The sequence below is a fragment of the Triticum aestivum genome, chromosome 2D (genome assembly GCF_018294505.1).
Source record: "Triticum aestivum cultivar Chinese Spring chromosome 2D, IWGSC CS RefSeq v2.1, whole genome shotgun sequence".
Lineage (NCBI taxonomy): Eukaryota > Viridiplantae > Streptophyta > Magnoliopsida > Poales > Poaceae > Triticum > Triticum aestivum.
This window is the reverse complement of record NC_057799.1, coordinates 37,937,488-37,955,859: the sequence shown is the minus strand read 5'-3', so window position 1 is coordinate 37,955,859 and position 18,372 is coordinate 37,937,488. Positions and strand designations below refer to the sequence as shown.

At 43.1% G+C, this 18,372-nt stretch overlaps 1 long non-coding RNA gene across 2 annotated transcripts; it reads right to left on the bottom strand.

Moving 5' to 3' along the window:
* Positions 1-4,429: 4,429 nt before the first annotated feature.
* Positions 4,430-6,507, bottom strand: LOC123048573 (uncharacterized). 2 transcript variants are annotated; one of them, XR_006423320.1, is made up of 3 exons: positions 6,295-6,507; positions 6,135-6,223; positions 4,430-4,715 (listed from the first exon to the last, which is right to left on the bottom strand). It is a non-coding gene; the product is annotated as an uncharacterized lncRNA (long non-coding RNA). The 2 variants fall into 2 exon arrangements; XR_006423321.1 differs by having other exon boundaries at positions 6,135-6,197.
* Between the last annotated feature and the right edge of the window lie 11,865 nt (positions 6,508-18,372).

The following is an 18,372-nucleotide window of genomic DNA, read 5'->3' as shown; positions in this document are numbered from 1 at the left end:
TCACCTACTTTGCTCGGGAGGGCTCTTGAGCAATTTGATTAACCCTGCACTGCACAACGATGCTTTCGCAAAATGCGAGCAGTTCAATTTGTTTTCTCCTTTTATCTTTTCTTACAGGAAAGCCAAACGGAATGACCACGGAAGAGAAAAATCAATCTACGGTAAGTAGGCTGTAGGTTGCGCCTCATTCTTCCACCCTTGGTCGCTCAGCTTGCTCTGTGCTGCAAAGGCGATTGGCTAATGAGACTGGTCTTGTTAAAGAAACGCTTGCGGAAGAAGACGAGCGTTGACCAAAAAAGTAAGAAATTGTTGTGCGTAAGAGCGCATTATGAAATTCGTTCTTTTACCTCAAGTTTTGTCCTGCCGATATATTAAGAAATCCATTAGGGTGGCTTATTCTCCCGTAGCTTTGCTTCACTACCCCTACCCTTCCGCCACACCACCCCTCCCCCCTCCCCTAAAAGCTTTACGGATTAGTGGTCGACATAAGGGTAGTATAGTCTTTTTGTTTAACCAGTCCGTTTATCTCTCCCTTTCTCTCTCCTAAACTCTCATTTTCTTCTTCTCATTCGGCACAACAGCGGCAAATCACCACATATTCTTCCACCGCCGACGTTGCTCACACAAATTAACTAATTCTAGCCCCCTCTCATTATTGGGAGTGGTTCTTAATCTTGGATTCCTTGTTTATTACTATCTCTGATCCATTGTAAGTGGCGTGGTTTTGAACTAGGAGTTTTGAACTAACCCCACTTCAAAACTGCGACACTTATTTTGGATCGTAGGGAGTACTAAGTTTATTTGGGCATCCATTATTTGTGTCTTCTGTCGTTCCCAATGCCACTGCTAGAGGAACATGTTGTTTTAGTAGAAAAATAAAATGTTTCGTCAAATGAGAACAGATAGGATTGTTGCTTCAATCATGTTAGAAGAAATCTCTAGCCATAGCTCGACGGGTCTTGACCCTTAGTTTGGTGCCTTGCACGGTCGTCGGCACTCGTGGTAGTGGGATATCCGAATTTTAAGGCAAAATTTGTAAATACACAATTACTATTTATACAGTGTATTTTGAGATCCCTAAACTTACTTAGGGGGAGGGGGTTGAACCAAAGCAAACCTCATCTAATAAGACACTAGAAAGCATATCACGATATTTTTGCTAGACTGTAAGCATTGGAGGTCGCAACCGAGATAATTAGGGATATCAAAATACACACAACACACACACACACACACACACACACACACACGTGCGCGCACGCACGCGCGCACGCACGCACGCGCGCACGCACGCACGCGCACACACACACACACACACACACACACATATATATATCTACCCTCAAAGACCGACAGACTTCGGGTAGGGGGCCCCCGAGCTATGAGATCAGATCGATGGGTAACAGGAGACAATGGACACAGCGTTTCTACCCAAGTTCGAGCCCTCTCGAAGAGGTAAAACCCTACGTCCTGCTCTGGCTTATATTATGTATATATCAATGTATAGAGTTCATCTACCTCGACATCGTAAGTTGTGGACTAAACCCTAAGGCTAGTATGGATGATGGTAATGAATGAATGAGATCACCTTTACGGGCTCAACCCTCCGGTTTATATAGGCACCGAGGGTATCTAGGGTTACATAGATTGGTTGTCGACTAGAGATCACATGCCGAACGTAGTAGTTATCCTTGGAGTACACGTCAAGTCATCGGCGGTGTTCGATACATCGCGGGTTTGAGGCCTCCGAACTTCTTTCTTTATCATGGGTCGTCAGCTTGGCCCAGGGCCAAGATCAGCTAAGCTAGGACCCCCTAGTCCATGACACCATCACCAGCCCTCCCTCGTCGCTCGGCGGTTCGCTCGTATTCCCATGCAATACAGTTTGAGTCGACGTAGGTCCCCACAACCTTCGTGCCTACATGACGGCCGAATCTTCGGCCGGTCGCACCACGTCGCTCGCTTAAGTTTTCTCTCCACATTAGCATTTGGGCCCACCCACCGCTTATCTCTTCACGATGCAGTACAACCATTCATTCCCCTCACAGCTCTCTCCCCTCAATAGCTATCTCGCCAGCCATGGGCCACGACACAACAATCTTCCCGGCGAGCGGCTCCTGCCATGGTGCTTGTGCGAATCCTACCTCCCGATGGCTGCGATGCTCACGCGGCTCCTTCCTCTCCCACGAATACGGGGGTAGTGTGGTGGGCGGTGCTGCAACTCAAGGGCGGCCGCATCCATGGTTTGTTTTGTGACAGGCGGTGCAGCGAGGTAGCAGCTGCAACGGTGTTGCAACTAGCAGTAGCTTGTGATGGAGATGACGACCCCTTGTGAAAGGATCGATATAGTTGACTAGAGGGGGGGGGGGTTGAATAGGCAACTAACAATTTTTAGCTTTTCTTTACCAAATTAAAATTTGCATCAAAGTAGGTTGTCTAGATATGCAACTAGGTGAGCAACCTATATGATGCAACAACAACAAGCACACAAGCAAGCAAGGAATACAACACAATATAAGCTTGCACAAGTAAAGGTAAGAGATAACCAAGAGTGGAGCCAGTGGAGATGAGGATGTGTTACCGAAGTTCCTTCCCTTTGAGAGGAAGTATGTCTCCGTTAGAGCGGTGTGGAGGCACAATGCTCCCCAAGAGGCCACTAGGGCCATCATATTCTCCTCACGCCCTCACACAATGTGAGATGCCGTGATTCCACTATTGGTGCCCTTGGAGGCGGCGACCGAACCTTTACAAACAAGGTTGGGGCAATCTCCACAACTTAATCGGAGGCTCCCAACGACACCACGAAGCTTCACCATAATGGAATATGGCTCCGCGGTGACCTCAACCGTCTAGGGTGCTCAAACACCCAAGAGTAACAAGATCCGCAAGGGATTAGTCGGGGGGAATCAATTTCTCTTGGTGGAAGTGTAGATCGGGGCCTTCTCAACCAATCCCTAGAAAATCAACAAGTTTGATTGGCTAGGGAGAGAGCTCGGGTGAAAATGGAGCTTTGAGCAACAATGGAGCTTTGGGGAGGGAAGAGGTAGTCTTCTTGGGGAAGAAGACCCCCTTTATATAGTGGGTGAAAAGATCCAACCGTTACCCACCCACTCAGCCCGCGACACGCGGTACTACCGCATACGCTCGCGGTACTACCGCAAGGGGTTGTGGTACTACCGCTTGAAGTTGCGGTAGCACCGCTCGCACGACAGAGACCAGACGAGGCCCTGTTGCGTATAGCAACGAGCGGTAGAACCGTCGGAGCAGTACTGCCGCGCACCCTTGCGGTACTACCGCAAGGCCGGGCTCAACTGGGCTGGAAAGGCACGGACTAAATAATTTACGTCTGTGGCTACTTCCGCTGAGTTTAGGACTGTGCGAAAATCCGGCACAGTACTACCGGTCGCAGGGAGCGGTACTACCGCGTGGGGGCGGAAGTAAAAAAATTACTTCTGCACCTACTTCCGCACGCGCTAGTGTCAGGGCCAGAGCTAGTGGTACTACCGCTCACCAGGAGCGGTACTACCACTGGACCCTGCGGTACTACCGCTCCCTTGAGTGGTACTACCGCAAGGTCCTGTGGTACTACTGCTCCCTTGAGCCGTACTACCGCATGCCACAGACACTAAGCATTTGGAAGCCTTCATTTCGCAGAGACAAGGGTAAACGACCGGTGCTCCAAAGAAGCAAAGGAAAGGTGGTGCAAAGGAACAGATGTGTACATGTTGATTCCACCCTAACCTTTCCGAAGCGGACCCCCTCTTAATAGTACGGCTTTCTTACGACTCGAATCCACCGAAAAGAAACGTAGAAAACCGCCGTCTTCGATAGGCTCTGAGGGGCACCGAATCATCTTGTACCTAGACATGAGATCTTTGAAATGCTCAATGCACATGATTAGTCCGCAAATTCATTGTCATCAATCACCAAAACCACATATGGAGAAATATGCCCTTACAACTCCCCCTTTTTGGTGGATTGATGACAATACTGGATTTGCACATAAGGAAATAAAATGAACATAAGCAAACCCAACATCTATAAAATATAGACAGGCTCCCCTTAGATGTGTGCACTCTATAGATATGCTTTGGACTGCACGGCACATATACTAGGATCAACATTCCCCCTATATTTTATAGACAAGGCAAAACTTGCAACAATATAAGTGACAATAAGCATGGAGGCAAGGTAAAGTAAGTGAGCATGAAGTCAAGGGCACAAGATAGCAAAAGCTCACAATCTACTAAACATACTAGACAATAAGATAAGCATGGAGGCAAGGTAAAACTTGCAGCAATATAAGTGACAATAAGCATGGAGGCAAGGTAAAGTAAGTGAGCATGAAGTCAAGGGCACAAGATAGCATAAGCTCACAATCTACTAAACATACTAGACAATAAGGTAAGCTTGAGGGTATATGTCTCACACCATATGATAGTCTCCTGGTCTCACACGAACACAACCACAAACCAACAAACAAAAGCAAAGCGACACAAGACTCGCAAATCCTACACTCTCTCCCCCTTTGGCATCGAGACACAAAAAAGGCAGAGAGGACACCTACAACACAGGTGGTAGTAGAACTCCAAGGCATCACCAGTCATGTTCCTCCTCCTCACACTCCTCTACAGCACGGGATGAAGAGCGAACTCCAGTATCCTCCTCAGACTCACTCCACCGGCAGTGTTGTCTGGTCCTGAAGGAAATATGCCCTAGAGGCAATAATAAAGTTGTTATTTATATTTCCTTATATCATGATAAATGTTTATTATTCATGCTAGAATTGTATTAACCGGAAACTTAGTACGTGTGTGAATACATAGACAAACAGAGTGTCACTAGTATGCCTCTACATTGACTAGCTCGTTAATCAAAGATGGTTAAGTTTTCTAGCCATATACATGTGTTTTCATTTGATGAACGGGATGACATTATTAGAGAATGATGTGGTTGACTTGACCCATCCGTTAGCTTAGCACTATGATCGTTTAGTTTATTGCTATTTCTTTCTTCATGACTTATACATGTTTCTATGACTATGAGATTATGCAACTCCCGAATACCGGAGGAACACTTAGTGTGCTATCAAACGTCACAACGTAACTGGGTGATTATAAAGATGCTCTACAGGTGTCTCCGATGGTGTTTGTTGGGTTGGCATAGATCGAGATTATGATTTGTCACTCCGTGTTACGGAGAGGTATCTCTGGGCCCTCTCGGTAATGCACATCACTATAAGCCTTGCAAGCAATGTGACTAATGAGTTAGTTGCGGGATGATGCATTACGGAACGAGTAAAGAGACTTGCCGGTAACGAGATTGAACTAGGTATTGAGATACCGACAATCGAATCTCGGGCAAGTAACATACCGATGACAAAGGTTTGACCGACAAAGATCTTCGTAGAATATGTAGGAACCAATATGAGCATCGAGGTTCCTCTATTGGTTATTGACCGGACGTGAGTCTCGGTCATGTCTCCATAGTTCTCGAACCCGTAGGGTCCGCACGCTTAATGTTTGGTGACGATCAGTATTATGAGTTTATGTGTTTTGATGTACCGAAGGTAGTTCAGAGTCCCGGATGTGATCATGGACATGACGAGGAGTCTCAAAATGGTCGAGACATAAAGACTGATATATTGGAAGGCTATGTTTGGACATCGGAAACAGGGGCTGGCCTAGGAATTGAAGACTGTGTATTCAAATTTTGAATTTCTTTTTGAAAGCCTATAGCCTTCCTTTTGGCGTGTATAACCGATTATAGTACATAGTATATTGTACTAGTTCTAAACTATATAAAAGATATTTCATAATATTTTATATTCATCAAAATTGATCATAACTTGTATTGGTCAACATATAAAAGTAATTGTTCAACATATTGTGGCAAAATCTAAGATATATAGGGGATAGAAAATAGAAAAGGATAAGAAACCTTACAAATTACAGGAGTACTATTCTTTATAGATAATGTTCACTGTAGCAAAATCAAAATTTATAAACATTCCCACATTACAAATTTAAATGGGAAATTGCAAATTCTCATGTCTAAATAATTCACAATCGACTGCAAACAAGTTCTAATTTCACTATAATTAAATAGGCAGAGAAGTGTTCAAACTAACTTACTTTTGTTTGTATGTACTGTAGTGCATCCTCCTTAACAGCACGAGAAGAAAATTCTGCTCCTGCCTGCAGCGATATATTATTCAGTTGGACTGAATTGGCATGAGAAGAGAGCTCCCAATTTCAGAAGTGAAGGATTAATATATCTAATTAGCAATTATACCTGAATCTGTGGGTTGTGCCTTTGAAACTGAACCAATGCCTGCTGGCTGCTGCCCGCTGCTGGATCAGAACGAGGGTAAGCGGGGGATGAATTCGTCGCGCCGTCCGGGCCGCCGTTCGCACGTCCAATCGCCGAGCAGGCGATGGCAACCGCCGTGGCCTCCTGGCGGCTCGCCGCTCGCGTGGGGAGAGAACAGGGCAAGGTGTCAGTTCGTCTCCGTCTGACCTGATCGATAGATTTTTTTGAGGGCCGATGGTCGACAGATCGATGGTCTGCATGCGTGCGCGCGCTACAGCCACTTGGGCCAATGGGCCAAGTCGCGGAGTCGTGGAGTTTTGGGCTGAAATACTTAACTAGCAAGTTTGACTGTACAGTTTCGTTTTTCCTTATATATACGCAGTATATACATTATATATATATATTTTGGCAAAATTAATGGGTATTCAACTGAATACCCTTGAATTGAGGTGGGCCCGCCCTTGGTCGGAAAGGTTCCGGGTGGTTCGGGCATTTTTTCGGAGTACCGGGAGGTTACCGGAACCCCCCGAGGAGTTAATGGGCCTTAATGTGCCAAGGTGGAAGAGAGGAGGCGGCGGCCAAGGTGGGGGCACGCCCCCCACAAGCCCAATCCGAATTGGGAGAGGGGCCGACCCCCCCCCCCCCTTTCCTTCTCTCCCTCTCCCTCTTCCTTCTTCTCCTACTCCAACTAGGGAAGGGGGGAAACCTACTCCTACTGGGAGTAGGACTCCCCCCTTGGGCGCGCCATGAGAGGGCCGGCCCTCCCCTCCTCCACTCTTTTATATACGGGGGAGGGGGCACCCCATAGAGACACAAGTTGATTGTTTAGCCGTGTGCGGTGCCCCCCCACAGATTTCCACCTCGGTCATATCGTTGTAGTGCTTAGGCGAAGCCCTGCGTCGGTAACTTCATCATCACCGTCATCACGCCGTCGTGCTGACGAAACACTCCCTCGACCTCAGCTGGATCTAGAGTTCGTGGGACGTCACCGAGCTGAACGTGTGCAGATCGCGGAGGTGCCGTACCTTCGGTGCTAGGATCGTGAAGATGTACAACTACATCAACCGCGTTGTCATAATGCTTCCGCTTTCGGTCTACGAGGGTACGTAGACAACACTCTCCCCTCTCGTTGCTATGCATCACCTAGATAGATCTTGCGTGATCGGAGGAAATTTTTTGAAATTACTGCGTTCCCCAACAGTGGCATCCGAGCTAGGTCTATGCGTAGATGATATATGCATGAGTAGAACACAAAGAGTTGTGGGCGATAATAGTCATAGTACTTACCAGCATGTCATACTTTGATTCAGCGATATTTGATACGTCTCCGCCGTATCTACTTTTCCAAACACTTTTGCCCTTGTTTTGGACTCTAACTTGCATGATTTGAATGGAACTAACCCGGACTGACGCATATGTCACTTTTCATGCTAATGGTAATGAGCATACGGTACACTTTCCGAGGAAACAACCTCAAGTTCATAGTATCAATTTTATTGGAAAAATTCCATCGATTAGTTTTGGAGGTTTTAAATTTCCTCTTCCTACTGTCAAGAAGAAATATGATATTCTTATTATAGGGGATGTGCATATCCCCGTTGAGGTAACATAGTGTCATTCGAAATTTCTCCGGTTCCATGTTATTCGGAATGAGTTTGTTAACAAGACTTGATCAACCTTGTTAATGGATTCCTTTTGATGAGCATTAGATGGATGAAACTAGAAGGCACAACCTTCTGTACCCTCTTTCTACTTTCTGTTATTTAGTTGAAATAAAGTAAAAATAGTGTTTTTCTGTCTGTTTTCTGATTTATCCGTGCAATATAAAAATACCCCAAAAATAAAAGTTCTCCAAATGCCCTGAAAAATGGAATATGATTTTTTATGGAATATTTGAGAATATCTGGCACAGAGAACACAGCAGGGGGAGCAAGCACCTGGCCACGAGGGTCCAGGGCGCGCCCACCCCTACAGGGCGTGCCCCCCTGCCTCGTGGGCCCACGGTGGCCCCCTCATTCCTGCACCGACACACTTCTTCTTCCTCCCAAAAAATCACCATCCAGCTCAAGCACGAGTTCTAGCTCATTTTGCTGCGATTTTCGATCTCCTTGCTCAAAGCACCTCTCACAAAACTGCTTGGGGGATTGTTCCTTGGTATGTGACTCCTCCATTGGTCCAATTAGTTTTTGTTCTAGTGCTCTATTCATTGCAAATTTGTGCTGCCTAGGTGACCATGTTCTTGAGCTTGCATGTCAAATTTATATGGTTCCAAGTAGTTATAATGCATGATATAGCCTCTAGGCACTTGTAGGAGTAGTTGCTATCAATTTTGTTGAGCTTGGTTCACTTTTGTTTGAAGTTACTAAAAATTTCAGAAATTTTTCAGAGGAAGAAATATGCTTAGGAAAATGTACCAAGGTGGTTCTTCAAGGAAGCAAGGACCCAGGCCTGCAATGCGTGATGCTGACGATGAGCCACCAAGGGACGCTCCAATGCGGCCCTGTGAATGGCCTTCAGAAAACTTTATGGATCGAGCGGGAATCAAGGAAGAATTTAACGCATATTTACGTAACGCTGATCTTGTGAGCTTCGAGGAAGAAAAGTGCCCTCAGTACCACTATCTCACTAGTTCCTTTGTGAGGAGGTTTGAATTTTCATCTTCACGTAATTCTCCAACTGTCCTGTTTGATCTTTATGAAAAATCCTATACGATGGACTTAGAGGATTTTACTACTGCTTGCAAACTCCGACAATGGGATAGAGCTAGTGAACCCCGCAAATCTGAATTTAGAAATTTTCTTGCTAGTACAACTGTGGGGGAATCTAGAGATATAGCACAAGCTACCATTGGGAGCATTCATTTTCCTGCTATACATTATTTTGCTCTCTTCATAGGTAGGTGCATAAATGGTAAAGATGAAGCATGTCATATGTGTGTCCCCGACCTCAGTATTCTTAGGAGTGCTGTGTTAGGAGACAAATCTTATAATTTGGGAGCCATTGTTGCACGTAGGTTGCATAATAATAGATTTAATGGAGATTTCTTCGGTGGAATTTATGCAACCCGCTTAGTTGATTTTCTTGGTGTAACCATACGTAATGATGATATTGAATTGCCCCCTGCTTACCTAGACTTTAATGCTATGGTTCACCACCAGTTTGTCGAGAGGAATGAATCACCTCTCCAGTATCGCTTAATCTTTGACAGACGTCGTGTTGTCCGTATTACTCTCCCTGCTCCTGCCTTCTTCGATTATCAGGCAAAAGGAAGATATGTTATTACCAGAGAGGAGGCAGATGAGTACGAGAGGAGGGCGAAGGCAGCTCGCCGCCACGCTGCAGCTCAGGAGGCGATAGCCGCTGCATCTCAGTATGACCCCGACTACAACTATGGATATGTGCCAGGCCACCCATGGCAATAAACCAACTTAGGCCAAAAGCCTAAACTTGGGGGAGTACGTATTTCCCACCGACATTACATTCATGTTCACACACACTCATTGCTAGATGTCGGTGCTCATACTCTTTCACTATAACATCGATGCTAGTTTATTTTCTTTTTCTTGCTTTCCTCTTGTGTGTTTGATAAACCTTAAGAAAAACCAAAAAAAATTAGTGTAGCTTTTATCTAGTTTACTTTTCTTGCTGTAGTAGTAATAATTAAAATAAAACCCAAAAAGATTTCCCGTTCTTCTTTTGCTTGTTGGGAGCTTTCCCGTGTAAATAGTTTTATTTATTTTCTTTTCTTTGGGGGTCAATAGGAGAAGACCATAATTAAATTGTTGAAGTGGCTCTTATATGCATTATTGTTGATTTAACCAAGAGCCCATATTGCCTTGTCTTCTCCTGTTTATTGAATGCTCGCAGATTCCAGCTTAGTCCAATGCACGTGCACTCTTATTATTATTCACATCGTTCGGTCGTGCAAGTGAAAGGCAATTATGACGATATATGATGGACTGACTGAGATGAGAGAAGCTGGTATGAACTCGACCTCTCTTGTTTTAGTAAATATGATTAGTTCATTGTTCCTCATTCAGCCTATTATGAATGAACATGTTTGCAATGACAATTAGAGATTAGAGTTGCTCGTGCCATGCTTGATTAGGTATGAGTTATAATGGTTTACCTTGCGTGCCAACATGCTATTAAAATGGTTGTGATGTGGTATAGTGGGGTGGTATCCTCCTTTGAATGAATTAAGTGACTCGAGTTGGCACATGTTCACACATGTAGTTGAAACAAATCAACATAGCCTTCACGATATTTATGTTCATGGTGGATTATATCCTACTCTTGCTTGTACTCAATGTTTATTAATTTTAGTGCATGTTCATGACTGTTGTCGCTCTCTAGTTGGTCGCTTCCCAGTCTTTTGCTAGCCTTCACTTGTACTAAGCGGGAATACTGCTTGTGCATCCAACCCCTTAAACCCCAAAGTTATTCCAGATGGGTCCACCATACCTTCCTATATGCGGTATCTACCTGCCGTTCCAAGTAAATTTGTATGTGCCAAACTCTAAACCTTCAAATGAAATTCTGTTTTGTATGCTCGCTCATGTATCAACTAGGGATGTCCGTATCTTTCATGCTAGGCGGGTTATTCTCAAGAGGAGTGGACTCCGCTCCTCACTCACGGGAAAATCGCTGGTCACCGGGATGCCCAGTCCCATGCTTTATGCAAACTAAATCAAAATTAATTGCAAACAAAACTCCCCCAGGGCTGTTGCTAGTTGGAGGCACTCGTTGTTTCGAGCAAGCCATGGATTGATGCTTGTTGGTGAAGGGGGAGTATAAACTTTACCATTCTGTTTGGGAATCGCCAATAATGTGTGTAGCATGGAAGATATCGCCATCTCTTGGTTGTTATGTTGACAATGAAAGTATGCCGCTCAAAATATTTTTTATCTCTATTTCAAAATCGAGCTCTGGCACCTCTGCAAATCCCTGCTTCCCTCTGCGAAGGGCCCATCTATTTACTTTTATGTTGAGTCATCACCCTCTTATTAAAGAGCACTAGCTGGAGAGCGCAGCTGTCATTTGCATCCATTACTATTAATTTATATTGGGTATGACTATGATTGGATCTCTTTTACCATGAATTACAATGTCTAGTCAGTCCTTGATCTTTAAAGGTGCTCTGCATTTATGTTTTATGGTCTCAGAAAGGGCTAGCGAGATACCATCTTATTATATCATATCATGATTGTTTTGAGAAAGTGTTGTCATCCGAGATTTATTATTATGGCTCGCTAGTTGACTATGCCATTGATATGAGTAAACATGAGACCTAAGAGTTATTGTGAATAAGGTTAGTCATAATCTTTGCTGAAAACTTGAATGCTGGCTTTACATATTTACAACAACAAGAGCAAACAGAGTTTGTAAAAGTTTTTCTTTATCACTTTCAGTTTATCAACTGAATTGCTTGAGGACAAGCAAAGGTTTAAGCTTGGGGGAGTTGATACGTCTCCGTCGTATCTACTTTTCCAAACACTTTTGCCCTTATTTTGGACTCTAACTTGCATGATTTGAATGGAACTAACTCGGACTGACGCTGTTTTCAGCAGACTTTCCATGGTGTTATTTATGTGCAGAAACAAAAGTTCTCGGAATGACCTGAAACTCCACAGAACATCTTTTTGGAAAATATTAAAAATACTAGAAGAAAAATCCACGTCAGGGGGCCCACACCCTGTCCACGAGGGTGGGGGCGCGCCTGCCCCCTGGGTGCGCCCCCTGCCTCATGGGCCCCCTGACGCTCCACCGACCTCAACTCCAACTCCATATATTCACTTTCGGGGAGAAAAAAATCAGAGAGAAGGATTCATCACGTTTTACTATACAGAGCCGCCGCCAAGCCCTAAAACCTCTCGAGAGGGCTGATCTGGAGTCCGTCCGGGGCTCCGGAGAGGGGGATTCATCGCCGTCGTCATCATCAACCATCCTCCATCACCAATTTCATGATGCTCACCGCCGTGCGTGAGTAATTCCATCGTAGGCTTGCTGGACGGTGATGGGTTGGATGAGATCTATCATGTAATCGAGTTAGTTTTGTAGGGTTTGATCCCTAGTATCCACTATGTTCTGAGATTGATGCTGCTATGACTTTGCTATGCTTAATGCTTGTTACTAGGGCCCGAGTGCCATGATTTCAGATCTGAACCTATTATGTTTTCATGAATATATGTGAGTTCTTGATCCTATCTTGCAAGTCTATAGTCACCTACTATGTGTTATGATCCGGCAACCCCGAAGTGACAATAATCGGGACCACTCCCGGTGATGACCATAGTTTGAGGAGTTCATGTATTCACTATGTGTTAATGCTTTGTTCCGGTACTCTATTAAAAGGAGGCCTTGATATCCCTTAGTTTCCATTAGGACCCCGCTGCCACGGGAGGGTAAGACAAAAGATGTCATGCAAGTTCTTTTCCATAAGCACGTATGACTATATTCGGAATACATGCCTACATTACATTGATGAATTGGAGCTAGTTCTATGTCACCCTATGTTATGACTGTTACATGATGAACCGCATCCGGCATAATTCTCCATCACTGATCCAATGCCTACGAGCTTTTCACATATTGTTCTTCGCTTATTTACTTTTCCGTTGCTACTGTTACAATCACTACAAAACACCAAAAATATTACTTTTGCTACCGTTACTTTTGTTACCGTTACCACTACTATCAAATTACTTTGCTACTAAATACTTTGCTTCAGATACTAAGTTATCTAGGTGTGGCTGAATTGACAACTCAGTTGCTAATACTTGAGAATATTCTTTGGCTCCCCTTGTGTGGAATCAATAAATTTGGGTTGAATACTCTACCCTCAAAAATTGTTGCGATCCCCTATACTTGTGGGTTATCAGTATTGTTGGATGAAGCGGCCCAGACCAACATTACATGACCGCGTTCATGAGACTGGTTCTACCGACGTGCTTCGTGTTGGGGAACACAGTAATTTCAAAAAAATTCCTACGCACACGCAAGATCTATCTAGGTGATGCATAACAACAGAGGGGAGAGTGTTGTCTACGTACCCTCGTAGACCGTAAGCAGAAGCGTTATGACAACGCGGTTGATCTAGTCATATGTCTTCACGATCCGACTGATCCTAGTACCGAAAGTACTTTCTTTACTTTGCATCTTTATCATAAAAATACCAAAAATATTATCCTATCATATCTATCAGATCTCACTCTCGTAAGTGACCGTGAAGGGATTGACAAGTCCTTTATTGCGTTGGTTGTGAGGATTTATTTGTTTGTGTAGGTGCGAGGACTCATGCGTGGCCTCCTACTGGATTGATACCTTGGTTCTCAAAAACTGAGGGAAATACTTACGCTACTTTGCTGCATCACCCTTTCCTCTTCAAGGAAAACCAACGCAGTGCTCAAGAGGTAGCAATGCACAAATCGCAAGTAAGACAAATAGACCAAACCCACAAGGTATCACTAGGAACTCACACACGGAAGATAAGTGGGATCCACACAACGAATGAATGAGCTCAAAATGTGGAACCTCGGAAAATGCTCTTGTTGTACGGATACTAGAGAGACGCTAGCTCGATTGCTCAAATGGGCTAGATATGCTTGTGCACCAACCTATGAGGGAAACGTGTCGTCTACAATCCCAAGTATGCTTATGTATGAATTGACCAAGATGATGGAACTATGCAAAATGGCTCAATGCTATGGCTTACAAGCTCTTTGTTTCTCCTTTCTTTTGCTTAAAAGTTTTTTTTTCACTATGCCACGATGCTTGATGCGCGAGCCGGAATATGAGACAACAAGTATGATATGCACGGGATAGACTTATGGCACAATTATGATAGCAAGATGATTGCACGCTAAATGTAGCTATGCGGGATAGGCATATCACTAAAGGTGCATAAATAGCGTGGCCCGGCAACTTTCAACTCGCTAGTCTCAATTGGTAAGTGACGCAAAATGGCTCGAGGCTATCAATGTAATGTCAAGGTGAGGTTACCGCCCATGCTTACGGTTAGTATGAAGATGAAACGGTCGATGTTGATGTGGACTCTGAGGCAATGATGAGTGGCGGTGATGTCAAAGTCGAACCGTCCCTAAGTAGCCGAAACACCTTAGGACACGGTGCACCGCGACCCAAAATCTCAAACACCAACGGGGTGTAATGTGATGCGGCTTGAACTACGTCGGTATTTCCCCAAAGAGGAAGGGATGATGCAGCACAGCGACGGTAGGTATTTCCCTCAGTGATGAGACCAAGGTTATAGAACCATTAGGAGAATCACGCAACACTACATGAATGGCACCTGCACACAAAGAACAAATACTTGCAACCCAACGTAAAAGAGGGGTTGTCAATCCCTCCCGGGTAAAGGATATGTAAAAATTGTAGTAGATTGGATAAATAGATCTCGCAGGAACGCGAGATAAAATAAATAACAATAAATTGCAGCAAGGTATTTTTGGGTTTTTGGATTAATAGATCCGAAAATAAACGCGAATAAAAATATATCTCAAAGGCAAATATGATAAAGAAGAGACCCGGGGGCCGTAGATTTCACTAGTGGCTTCTCTCGAGAAAAATAGCATATGGCGGGTAAACAAATTATTGTTGGGCAATTGATAGAACTTCAAATAATCATGACGATATCCAGGCAATGATCATTATATAGGCATCACATCCAAGATTAGTAGACCGACTCCTGCAAGCATCTACTACTGTTACTCCACACATCGACCGCTATCCAGCATGTATCTAGTGTATTAAGTTCATGGAAAACGGAGTAATGCAATAAGAACGATGACATGATGTAGACAAGATCTATTTATGTAGAAATAGACCCCATCTTGTTATCCTTAATAGCAACAATGCATACGTGTCGGTTCCCCTTCTGTCACTGGGATCAAGCACCGTAAGATCGAACCCATCACAAAGTACCTCTTCCCATGGAAAGAAAAATTGATCTAGTTTGCCTAACTAAACCAAAGATTCAAAGAAGAAATACGAGGCTATAAGTAATCATGCATATAAGAGATCAAAAGAAACTCAAATAACTTTCATGGATAAAAATATAGATCTGATCATAAACTCAAAGTTCATCGGATCCCAACAAACACATCGCAAAAAGAGTTACATCAAATAGATCTCCAAGAGACCATTGTATTGATAATCAAGAGAGAGAGAGAGAGAGAGAGAGAGAGAGGAAGCCATCTAGCTACTAACTACGGACCCATAGGTCTACAATGAACTACTCACGCATCATCGGAGAGGCACCAAGAGGATGATGAACCCCTCTATGATGGTGTCTAGATTGGATCTGGTGGTTCTGGAACTTGGGGCGGATGGAATTGATTTTCGTCGACTCCCCTAGGGTTTCTGGAATATTGGGGTATTTATAGAGCGAAGAGGCGATGCAGGAGGCCACCGAGGTTGGCACAACCCACCTGGGTGCGCCTGGGCCCCCAGGCGCGCCCTGGTGGGTTGTTCTCCCCTCGGAGCCCCCCTCTGGTACTTCTTTGGCCCAACAGGTGTCTTCTGGTCCAGAAAAAATCTCCAAAAAGTTTCGCTGCGTTTGGACTCCGTTTGGTATTGATTTTCTGCGAAGTATAAGCAAAAAACAGCAACTGGCACTGGACACTATGTCAATAGGTTAGTCCCAAAATATGATATAAAGTTGCTATAAAATGATTGTAAAATATCCAAGAATGATAATATAACAGCATGGAACAATAAAAAATTATAGATACGTTGGAGACGTATCAGCATTCCCAAGCTTAATTCCTGCTCGTCCTCGAGTAGGTAAATGATAAAAACAGAATATTTGATGTGGAATGCTGCCTAACATGTTCATCACATATTCTTTTCTTTGTAGCATGGGCATTTGGACTTTTATATGATTCAAAGCAATAGTCTAGTTTTGACATAAAGATTTCAATACTCAAGCATATCAACAAGCAACCATGTCTTTCAAAATATCAACACTAAAGCAAGTTATCCCTAGCCCATTATGCTCTATCATTGATCCATTCATGAAACACACTCGCATATTAGCTACACCCAATGCTCAAGTACGATCATAGTGCCCCTTGGTGCTTTATAAGAGAAGATGAAGACTCAAATAAAAATAAAAATTGCATAAAGTAAATACAAAGGCCCTTCGCGGAGGGAAGTAGGGATTTGTAGAGGTGCCAGAGCTCAAAGCAAAAAAGATATAGATAAAAACATTTTGGGTGGCATGCCTTTCCTGTCAACGAAAATGATCGAGTAGTTCCCAATACTTTTCATGCTAGATATATCGTAGGCGGTTCCCAAACAGAAAATAAAGTTTATTCCTTTTTCCACCATACTTTCACATTCCCATGGCTAACCGAATCCACGGGTGCCGTCCATACCAACACTTTTCAAGGAATTTATTATTTGACAACATAAACTAAATTCATTTTTTTTTATTTTGGGACTGGGCATCCCTAATACCTTTAACGTACTCTCGTGCAATGACAAGTGAATAAATACTCATCTTGAGAATACCACATCTAGCATGGAAAAATATCAGCCACCCCCTACCATTTCATGAGCGGTACGAGCACACACAAGAGAAATTTATTTTGAAAATTTAGAGATGGCACATACAAATTTGCTTAGAATGGCAAAAGAATACCGCATATAGGTAGGTATAGTGGACTCATATGGCAAAACTGGTTTAAGGATTTTGGATGTACAAGTAGTGATCATACTTAGTGCAAATGAAGGCTAGCAAAAGATTGAGAAGCATCCAACTAAGAAACGAAAAATCTCATAAGCGAGCATTAAACATAACTAACACCGAATAATGCATCACAAGTAGGATCTAATTTCATTGCATAACTATTGACTTTCGTGCTTGCATAGGGAATCACAAACCTTAACACCAATATTCTTACTAAAGCATAATTACTCATCAATATGAGTCACATATTATATCATCATATCGCAGAACTAGTACAAGGGATCAAGTTTATTTTGTCCAAGGATCTTCATGAAAGTTTCATATATCATGTTGCACAAGCTAATACATTGAAGTACCTTCGAGCCAATTTTATATATCATGTTGCACAAGCTAATACGTCAAAGTTGAGTGGAAAAGGATTGGTTTTGAGGCCTAGCGAATAAGAACAATGAACATTTTTAAACCTTCTCGTGATTCCTCCCGATTGAGGACCCACAATATAACATTTTTAACTTCCTCATGGCATATTTCCTAGATTTTTGTAATATATGTGTTGGCGGGGGGGGGGGGGATCCAACCCTATTGTTTTTTCTAGGGAACATTTGAAATAATACATGCTTCACATCCTCAAATGATGCAGCAGCAATAAGTCCTACCTAGGTTATTCCGATGCAGCGAAAGCACCAAGCCCCCCACTTCCAAGATTCTTCCCTAGGCAGCAGCAACCTTCAACTTCCACCCATCAACAACAACTTAGTGCGGAAACTACGTCATATTGAGAATTTAAGTAACACACATCAAAAAATCTAACCTAAAAAACATGTTCTCAAAGGAGACTATCGATTGTGAGAAGGAGGGAGCTAAAATAAATATTATTTATACTAAACTTTTATATTTTCTTACAATTTATTATCAACCTATGATCTTACTGGTATATTTTTCATTCTTAGTTGGCATATTTTTCCATGTAACAATACTACTAAATATTAGGATACATCTATTTATATAGTATCATTTTAATGTTTTATTATTAACAAAAACTAGAAATATACATGTGCTAAAACTATATTTATAGCAAACCTTATGTAATTTTTTCTATTTTGAGAGGTTGCAATTTAAAAATATATTTAAACCAAACGAAAACCCTTTAAATGTGAGTGAAATCAACGTGGCATGCATTTTGTGGATCAATTTGTGACACTTCCATGAATAATCATGTGTGTGTGTGTGTGTGTTTGTTTTGATATCCTTAAATATCTCGACTGCGATCTTCAAGACTTATTGTCTAGCAAAAATATCTTCATATACGTTTTAGTGTGTTATTATACAAGGTTTGTTCCTGTCCAACTCCC